This window comes from Drosophila subpulchrella, unplaced genomic scaffold (genome assembly GCF_014743375.2).
Source record: "Drosophila subpulchrella strain 33 F10 #4 breed RU33 unplaced genomic scaffold, RU_Dsub_v1.1 Primary Assembly Seq107, whole genome shotgun sequence".
In the NCBI taxonomy this organism is placed as follows: Eukaryota; Metazoa; Arthropoda; class Insecta; order Diptera; family Drosophilidae; genus Drosophila; species Drosophila subpulchrella.
Window position 1 is genome coordinate 73,994 of NW_023665449.1, and position 10,578 is coordinate 84,571.

A 10,578-nucleotide genomic window follows, 5' to 3' on the forward strand; every position below is an offset into this window, starting at 1 on the left:
ATAGAAAGCCGTTGACAATATTATTATTCTTCGTTGATTCGTTAGACCAAACAAATGCCATACAAATATATAAAATATATAACGAATTTAATAAAATGTTTTATCATTATATATAAAGAATTAATTGCAAAAAAAGTTATACACAACCTCAACTCATATGGGACTACCCCCTGAATTTAAGCATATTAATTAGGGGAGGAAAAGAAACTAACCAGGATTTTCTTAGTAGCGGCGAGCGAAAAGAAATCAGTTCAGCACTAAGTCACTTTGTCTATATGGCAAATGTGAGATGCAGTGTATGGAGCGTCAATATTCTAGTATGAGAAATTAACGATTTAAGTCCTTCTTAAATGAGGCCATTTACCCATAGAGGGTGCCAGGCCCGTATAACGTTAATGATTACTAGATGATGTTTCCAAAGAGTCGTGTTGCTTGATAGTGCAGCACTAAGTGGGTGGTAAACTCCATCTAAAACTAAATATAACCATGAGACCGATAGTAAACAAGTACCGTGAGGGAAAGTTGAAAAGAACTCTGAATAGAGAGTTAAACAGTACGTGAAACTGCTTAGAGGTTAAGCCCGATGAACCTGAATATCCGTTATGGAAAATTCATCATTAAAATTGTAATATTTAAACAATATTATGATAATAGTGTGCATTTTTTCCATATAAGGACATTGTAATCTATTAGCATACAAAATTTATCATAAAATATAACTTATAGTTTATTCAAATTAATTTGCTTGCATTTTAACACAGAATAAATGTTATTAATTTGATAAAGTGCTGATAGATTTATATGAATACAGTGCGTTAATTTTTCGGAATTATATAATGGCATAATTATCATTGATTTTTGTGTTTATTATATGCACTTGTATGATTAACAATGCGAAAGATTCAGGATACCTTCGGGACCCGTCTTGAAACACGGACCAAGGAGTCTAACATATGTGCAAGTTATTGGGATATAAACCTAATAGCGTAATTAACTTGACTAATAATGGGATTAGTTTTTTAACTATTTATAGCTAATTAACACAATCCCGGGGCGTTCTATATAGTTATGTATAATGATATTTATATTATTTATGCCTCTAACTGGAACGTACCTTGAGCATATATGCTGTGACCCGAAAGATGGTGAACTATACTTGATCAGGTTGAAGTCAGGGGAAACCCTGATGGAAGACCGAAACAGTTCTGACGTGCAAATCGATTGTCAGAATTGAGTATAGGGGCGAAAGACCAATCGAACCATCTAGTAGCTGGTTCCTTCCGAAGTTTCCCTCAGGATAGCTGGTGCATTTTAATGTTATATAAAATAATCTTATCTGGTAAAGCGAATGATTAGAGGCCTTAGGGTCGAAACGATCTTAACCTATTCTCAAACTTTAAATGGGTAAGAACCTTAACTTTCTTGATATGAAGTTCAAGGTTATGATATAATGTGCCCAGTGGGCCACTTTTGGTAAGCAGAACTGGCGCTGTGGGATGAACCAAACGTAATGTTACGGTGCCCAAATTAACAACTCATGCAGATACCATGAAAGGCGTTGGTTGCTTAAAACAGCAGGACGGTGATCATGGAAGTCGAAATCCGCTAAGGAGTGTGTAACAACTCACCTGCCGAAGCAACTAGCCCTTAAAATGGATGGCGCTTAAGTTGTATACCTATACATTACCGCTAAAGTAGATGATTTATATTACTTGTGATATAAATTTTGAAACTTTAGTGAGTAGGAAGGTACAATGGTATGCGTAGAAGTGTTTGGCGTAAGCCTGCATGGAGCTGCCATTGGTACAGATCTTGGTGGTAGTAGCAAATAATCGAATGAGACCTTGGAGGACTGAAGTGGAGAAGGGTTTCGTGTGAACAGTGGTTGATCACGAGTTAGTCGGTCCTAAGTTCAAGGCGAAAGCCGAAAATTTTCAAGTAAAACACAAATGCCATACAAATATAATTATATTATATAAATCAAGCTAATTAATATACTTGAATAATTTTGAACGAAAGGGAATACGGTTCCAATTCCGTAACCTGTTGAGTATCCGTTTGTTATTAAATATGGGCCTCGTGCTCATCCTGGCAACAGGAACGACCATAAAGAAGCCGTCGAGAGATATCGGAAGAGTTTTCTTTTCTGTTTTATAGCCGTACTACCATGGAAGTCTTTCGCAGAGAGATATGGTAGATGGGCTAGAAGAGCATGACATATACTGTTGTGTCGATATTTTCTCCTCGGACCTTGAAAATTTATGGTGGGGACACGCAAACTTCTCAACAGGCCGTACCAATATCCGCAGCTGGTCTCCAAGGTGAAGAGTCTCTAGTCGATAGAATAATGTAGGTAAGGGAAGTCGGCAAATTAGATCCGTAACTTCGGGATAAGGATTGGCTCTGAAGATTGAGATAGTCGGGCTTGATTGGGAAACAATAACATGGTTTATGTGCTCGTTCTGGGTAAATAGAGTGTCTGGCATTTATGTTGGTCACTTGTTCCCCGGATAGTTTAGTTACGTAGCCAATTGTGGAACTTTCTTGCTAAAATTTTTAAGAATACTAATTGGGTTAAACCAATTAGTTCTTATTAATTATAACGATTATCAATTAACAATCAATTCAGAACTGGCACGGACTTGGGGAATCCGACTGTCTAATTAAAACAAAGCATTGTGATGGCCCTAGCGGGTGTTGACACAATGTGATTTCTGCCCAGTGCTCTGAATGTCAAAGTGAAGAAATTCAAGTAAGCGCGGGTCAACGGCGGGAGTAACTATGACTCTCTTAAGGTAGCCAAATGCCTCGTCATCTAATTAGTGACGCGCATGAATGGATTAACGAGATTCCTACTGTCCCCTATCTACACACAGTCGGTGTTTGGTTGCTCGCGAGAACAGACGTGTTTTTCCGTACGCTCCGCGAGTAAAGTGCATTTAGGCAGTAAAACAACAGGTACATTGTTGAAAATAGTGCGAAAATTCGTGTTTCGTGCTTGCGAACACAGTGCGTGTGTTTTCCGTTTGAAATTCTGCGGAAATCGGGCGATATTCGCGTTTTTCTTTTTGGAAATTTTCCATTAAGACACGTGTGTCGCGAGAGAGGCGCTCTCTCGAGAGAGGCGTTTGCCTAATTTAGGCACATTTTGTCGCCCACAGCTGTGCGGTTTGTGTCTCCGCTGAACTTGGATCAGCTGATCAGCTGACCGAGCTTTTGAGAACCAGCTGATAGGAAGGGGTAAGTCTCGAATATCAAAGAGCTTACTTAGTAAGGCCGATAACCGGCAGATGGCGCCACCAAAAATGGTGGTCGACGAGTCCGGGAGCGAAAGTGCGAGCAGCCGTGGAAGCAGCTCGGGCAGAGGGCGCGCCAGAGGCAAGCGCAACAAAGCGCCGCTGAGGGAGGCCTCGAGGTGCAAAGTGTTGGCGCTGGATGCAACCGCCGCTGCCCCTGCCGACGCCTTTGCCGCTGCCCCCGCCGCTGCCCCCGCCGCTGACGCTGCCGCAGTCGCAGCCGCTGCCGCTGCCGCAGCCGCTGCCGCTGCCGCCGCCGCTGCCCCCGCCGCTGCCCCCGCCGACGCTGCCACAGTCGCAGCCGCTGCTGATGGAGGGACCTTCGTCGTGCCAGCCAGCATAGAGAAATCCTTCTCGGACAGGGAATGGAGGGGAAACGGAGCCGTTGCTGCCGAGATGGGCGACATCCGTGCGGATATCCTGAGGATGTCCCACGTAGCGAGCCCTACCGTGAGCATTAAGACGCAGTTTGTTGGCAAACCGCTACGAGGAGGTCGTCGGAGCCCTGCTGATCCGCATCGGAGTGCTGGAGGATCGCTTGAAGAGGCAGGACACCGGTCGCCTCGGCTGCCTCATATGCAGCCACCGCTGCTAGAGGCGCGCACCTAGTCGCCTCACCTGCTGCCCCTGTTGCCCCCCTTGCCCCCGTACCCGCACCGCGGAAGATTCGGGAGACATGGTCGGCTGTCGTTGCGTGCGACGACCCGGCCCTGTCAGGCAGGCAAATCGCTGAGAAGATCCGCAAGGAGGTAGCGCCCGCTCTGGGCGTACGAGTACACGAGGTGCGTGAGCTGAAGCGGGGCGGCGCGATCATTCGCACGCCTTCGCAGGCGGAGATGACGAAGGTCGTCGCCTCCGCAAAGTTCGCCGAGGTGGGCCTGAAGGTGTCGAGGAACACCGCTGCGAAGCCGCGTGTTACGGTCCAGGATGTGGACACCTCCGTGGGACCGGACGAGTTTATGATGGAGCTCAGGGAGAAGAACTTCGAAGAGATGAGCCTCAAGGAGTTCCAGAAGGCGGTTGTCCTGGCGACCAAGCCCTGGTCAGCTGCTGACGGTGCCACAATCAATGTGACGCTGGAGGTAGACGACCAGGCCGCTGGCCGTTCTCGAGGGCGGGAGAGTATACATTAAGTGGTTTTCCTACCGCTGCCGCTCTCAGGTGCGAACCTACGCGTGCCACCGATGCCTTGGCTTTGACCACAAGGTCAATGAGTGTCGGTACGCCCGAGAGAAGCAGGTCTGCCGCCAGTGCGGACAGAACGACCACGTCGCGGCGAAGTGCAGAAATGCGGTGGACTGCCGCAACTGCCGTCACAAGGGTATGCCCTCGGGGCATTATATGCTTTCGGGTGGCTGCCCGATATAAGGCGCGCTGCTAGCCAGGGTGCAAGCTAGACATTGATAATGTTTAGCTTCATCCAAGCGAATTGTGGTCGAGGGCCGGTTGCGCTGTCATCGAGCTTGCCAAGCAGATGAGAGATGCTGGCCACCTGTTCGCACTAGTCCAGGAGCCCTACGTGGACGCTGGCAAGCGACTCACTGGACTGCCTGGAGGAATGAGGATATTCGCCGATAGGAGGAAGAAAGCTGCCATCATCGTGGACGACCCATCTGCCATCTGCATGCCCATCGAGGCTTTGACGACGGACTACGGAGTGTGCGTGAGTGTCACAGGAAGATATGGCACAAATCTTTCTGGCCTCCGTATACTGCCAGCATCTAGCTGCTCTGGAGCCCTACACTGACTACCTGGATACGGTTCTGCTATTAGCTAGCAGAACACCGACAATCCTCGGACTTGATGCTAACGCAGTCTCCCCTATGTGGTTCAGCAAAATCCCCAGACAACTCTGGAGACCGCCTGAACCGCGAACGGGGACAGCTCAATGAACGAGTGGATAATCGCAAGCGGTGCCAGTGTACTGAATACGGCCAGCCAGGTGTTCACGTTCGATAATCACCGCTCTAGAAGTGATATCGACGTGACCTTCGCCAACGAAGCGCGCGAGTATGGGCAACCTACGATTGGAGAGTTGACTTCTGGGAGCTGAGTGACCACAACATATCACTGTTGAGGTTACTCCAGATCCGAGCAGTACCGTTGAGAGCCTAGCTCCGGTACCGCAATGGAAGCTCTCCAATGCAAGTTGGCGAAGATTCAGTGTAGAGTTAAGGAGTGCAGCACAGAGTCTCGAGGAACTGGAGGAATCGCCGTTTGGACGACCATGTGTCTGCCCTTCGCTCCATCGTACACGATGTGTGCGACAGGGTGATAGGGCGCAGGATCCTGCAGCGAGGGGAAACGTAATATGGTGGAATCCTGAGCTGAGTACCAAGCGCCAAGAGGTCCGGAGACTGAGGCGTAGGCTGCAGGCAGCTCGCCGGAGTGGCACCGACGATGCTGAGCAACTTGCCGCTGGACTGAGATTTGGCCTCAGGCCAGTACAAGAAGCTTATCTTTGACGACAAAGGAGCAAAACTGGCGGGACTTCGTGGGACGGCACAAGGATGATCCATGGGGGGCACGTATACCGAATATGCCGAGGCCGGAAGAAGACAGCCGATCTCGGATGTCTCCGGTCGAACGGCGCGCTTTCCGTAACTTGGCACGACTGCGCAGTGTGCTTCTCCGCAACTTTTTCCCTGTTGCGGAGTCGACGACACGAGAAGACATACCCCCTGGTGCCCCCACCGATCCTCGAAGCCTTCGAGGTGGCAACCAGCGTCGCGAGGCTGAGAAGCCGGCGATCGCCGGGTATGGATGGCATCACGGGCGGTATTGTCAAGGAGGTATGGCGTGCCATCCCTCAGCACCTGACGAAGCTGTACTCTCGGTGCATCTCGGAAAGGATACTTTCCGGCCGAGTGGAAGCACCCGAGAGTGATACCGCTGGTAAAGGGGCCAGATAAGGACAGGAGCGATCCTGCCTCTTATCGCGGCATATGCCTTTTGCCAGTGTTCGGAAAGGCGCTTGAGGGAATCATGGTGAATCGGCTGAAGGATGTGCTACCGGATGGCTGCAGATGGCAATTCGGATTCAGGCCTGGACGCTGCGTGGAGGATGCGTGGATGCACGCCAAAAACACCGTCGCCAACAGTCGCGAGAGGAGGGTCCTTGGAATCTTTGTCGATTTCAAGGGAGCCTTCGACAACGTGGAGTGGAGTGCGGTGCTGGATCGGCTTGTCGACGTAGGCTGTCGAGAAATCGACTTGTGGAAAAGCTATTTTTCCGGCCGTAGCGCAAGCATCATCAGCAGGTATGAAGCAGCCACAGTTGCGGTTACACGGGGCTGCCCGCAAGGGTCCGTCAGTGGTCCATTTATTTGGAATTTACTGATGGATGTGCTGCTTCAGCGCTTGGAGCCACATTGTGCTCTGAGCGCGTTTGCAGATGATCTTCTGCTTTTCGTCGACGGGAATTCCCGTGCCGATCTGGAGCGGAAGGGCGAGCAGTTGATGGACATCGTGGGAGCCTGGGGAGCTGAGGTTGGAAGTGAGTGTGTCAACCAGCAAGACGGCAATAATGTTGCTGAAAGGACAGCTTTCACGCACGAGGAGACCGACGGTACGGTTTGCTGGAGCAAGCCTGCCTTACGTCACCAAATGCCGGTACCTTGGCATCTTAGTCGGCGAGCGGTTGAGTTTTCTCCCGCATATCTCTGCTCTCAGAGATCGGCTGGCTGGAGTTGCCGGAGGACTAGCGCGGGTGCTTCGAGTCGATTGGGGGCTCAGCTTCCCGTGCTAAGAGGACGATTTACAGCGGACTCATGGTCCCCTGTGCACTCTTTGGTGCCTCGGTCTGGTACAAGGCGGCGAGTAGGGGCAAGTCCCTTAAACTCCTCACCTCGTGCCAGAGGTCCATCCTTTTAGGATGCCTACCGGTATGCCGCACAGTGTCCACGGTGGCACTGCAGGTGCTTGCTGGTGCTCCTCCAATGGATCTGGATGCTCACAGGATCGCCGTGAAGTTCAAGCTGAGGAAGGATGTCCCCCTGGATGAGAGCGACTGGCTCCACGGACAGGACCTGTCCGTGTTGGACTGGAAAGCTAAGATGGCGCTGCTAGACGAACGTCTGCTAAATGAGTGGCAACTCAGATGGGATCGCGCGGAACACGGCTCCGTGACTCGCGAGTTTTTCCCAGAGGCAGCGTTCGTCTACAAGAGGAAAGACTTTGTCTTTACCCTCAAAGCCGGATTCTTGCTGACAGGACACGGGTCGATGAACGCATTTCTGCAAAGCAGGACCCTCAGCACCACGACCGCATGCTCATGTGGGCGTGGCAAGAGAGGACTGGCGCCACATACTGTGTGAATGCCGCCTGTACAACGATTTGCGGGACCTGGATGCCCTTGGAGTCGTTCGAGACCAGGGAAGATGGATCGTCGCGGGAGTAGTCGAGACCCCAGAACGGATGCGTCTCCTAGGAGTTTTTGCCGATGCTGCCTTCTCGAGGCGAAGGATGGATGCGACGAGGGAGGAACCACAGGCGCCGGGACGTTAGTCCCCACACCTCTTTTGCCGTGTGGTAGCGGCGAAGAATACTGCCACAGGCCTGCCATAGCTTGTCGTAGGAGGCGACTAATATGGCAATGGTTGCCTCATCCGAGCTTGTCGGAGCTGAAGGGGTGAGGCTCACCGAGCCTGTAATTTCGGTACCACGGGTTGAGCAGCTCCAAGGCTGCTCATTGAGGTTGGCCCCCTTGTGGGAGTATCGTGGTGGCTGTGGTTGACACCTATATCGCGGGTAGAGTCCTCGGGCTCGACGTGGATGTTGCGTTATACAACTCGGGTGCTGTGACCCACAGAACAGTAGAGATTTTAGATAGATCTCGCCCCTACGCAAGGGGGAGTGCTTGCCCGACAAGTAAGTACTCGAATTGCTACTGGGGTGGATGCTATGTACATAGCTATAGCTTCTAGTCCGGGGCGTTGGTCTGGCGCTTAACCTAGACCCGTGCATTATATACTCACTTGTGGGTATATTAGAATGCCGTGGTTGTAATCCCTTCATTGTGGAACACGCCACGTAAAATAAAGTTCGGAGGGATCCGAGACACACCTGTCCCTATCTACTATCTAGCGAAACCACAGCCAAGGGAACGGGCTTGGAATAATTAGCGGGGAAAGAAGACCCTTTTGAGCTTGACTCTAATCTGGCAGTGTAAGGAGACATAAGAGGTGTAGAATAAGTGGGAGATATTAGACTTCGGTTTGGTATCGCCAATGAAATACCACTACTCTTATTGTTTCCTTACTTACTTGATTAAATGGAACGTGTATCATTTCCTAGCCATTATACGGATATATTTATTATATCTTATGGTATTGGGTTTTGATGCAAGCTTCTTGATCAAAGTATCACGAGTTTGTTATATAATCGCAAACAAATTCTTTAATAAAACGGTGCATTTATGTATTTTTGATTTGAAAATTTGGTATAACTCCAATTACTCAGGTATGATCCAATTCAAGGACATTGCCAGGTAGGGAGTTTGACTGGGGCGGTACATCTCTCAAATAATAACGGAGGTGTCCCAAGGCCAGCTCAGTGCGGACAGAAACCACACATAGAGCAAAAGGGCAAATGCTGACTTGATCTCGGTGTTCAGTACACACAGGGACAGCAAAAGCTCGGCCTATCGATCCTTTTGGTTTAAAGAGTTTTTAACAAGAGGTGTCAGAAAAGTTACCATAGGGATAACTGGCTTGTGGCGGCCAAGCGTTCATAGCGACGTCGCTTTTTGATCCTTCGATGTCGGCTCTTCCTATCATTGTGAAGCAAAATTCACCAAGCGTTGGATTGTTCACCCATGCAAGGGAACGTGAGCTGGGTTTAGACCGTCGTGAGACAGGTTAGTTTTACCCTACTAATGACAAAACGTTGTTGCGACAGCATTCCTGCGTAGTACGAGAGGAACCGCAGGTACGGACCAATGGCACAATACTTGTTCGAGCGAACAGTGGTATGACGCTACGTCCGTTGGATTATGCCTGAACGCCTCTAAGGTCGTATCCGTGCTGGACTGCAATGATAAATAAGGGGCAATTTGCATTGTATGGCTTCTAAACCATTTAAAGTTTATAATTTACTTTATAAACGACAATGGATGTGATGCCAATGTAATTTGTAACATAGTAAATTGGGAGGATCTTTGATCACCTGATGCCGCGCTAGTTACATATAAAAGCATTATTTAATACAATGACAAAGCCTAGAATCAATTGTAAACGACTTTTGTAACAGGCAAGGTGTTGTAAGTGGTTGAGCAGCTGCCATACTGCGATCCACTGAAGCTTATCCTTTGCTTGATGATTCGATAATAAAGATGTTGCAAGCGGGCATAATCATTATGCTTGCTTGCAGCATCGCACGCCACTTTGTTTGTGGTGTGTAAGGTAGGGAAGAAGAAATATAAAAGACCTAAATTGGAAACATCAATATATAAGTAAATATTGAACAAACAAAATGTATCGTCATCTTATTAGTGACGCGATGATAAAGTGGCAAACATATTCCATGTATAAATATTCCTATGGTATTAAAATTCAAGTAAAGAGGACATATATAAAAGTTTGTATATATGGTTCATTCAATGGTAGCAGCGGTTGGTTGGTTGGTGTCCTGCTCCTCTTATTGTTCAAAACTTATGTTATGGTAGCAAGTCTATATCGTCATATTATTAGTGACGCGAAAAAGTAGTGGCAAAACATATTCCATGTATAAATAAATATTCCTATGGTATTGAAATTCAAGTAAAGAGGCCATTCAAGTAAAGAGGACTTATATAAATATAAGTATATATAATGGTAGCAGCGCGGTTGGTTGGTTGGTGTGTCTGCTCCTCTTATTGTTCAAAACTTATGTTATGGTAGCAAGACTGTATCGTCATATTATTAGTGACGCGAAAAAGTAGTGGCAAAACATATTCCATGTATAAATATTCCTATGGTATTGAAATTCACTAAAGAGGACATATAAAATTACTATCAATGGTAGCAGTGGTTGGTTGGTTGGTGGTTGGTTGGCGGCTGCTCCTATTATTGTTCAAGACTTATGTTATGGTAGCAAGTCTGTATCGTCATATTAATTATTAGTGACGCGAAAAAGTAGTGGAAATCATATTCCATGTATAAATAGATTCCTATGGTAATGAAATTTTCAAGTAAAGAGAGGACCATTCAAGTAAGAGGACATATAAAAAGTAAGTATATGTTCCTCCAATGGTAGCAGTGGTTGGTTGGTTGGCGGCTGATCCTCTTATTGTTCAAAACTTATT

General features: G+C 48.0%; 1 pseudogene; it reads left to right on the forward strand.

The window, feature by feature from the left end:
- Positions 1-143: 143 nt before the first annotated feature.
- Positions 144-9,619, forward strand: LOC119558529 (annotated as a pseudogene).
- The last annotated feature ends 959 nt before the right edge of the window (positions 9,620-10,578 follow it).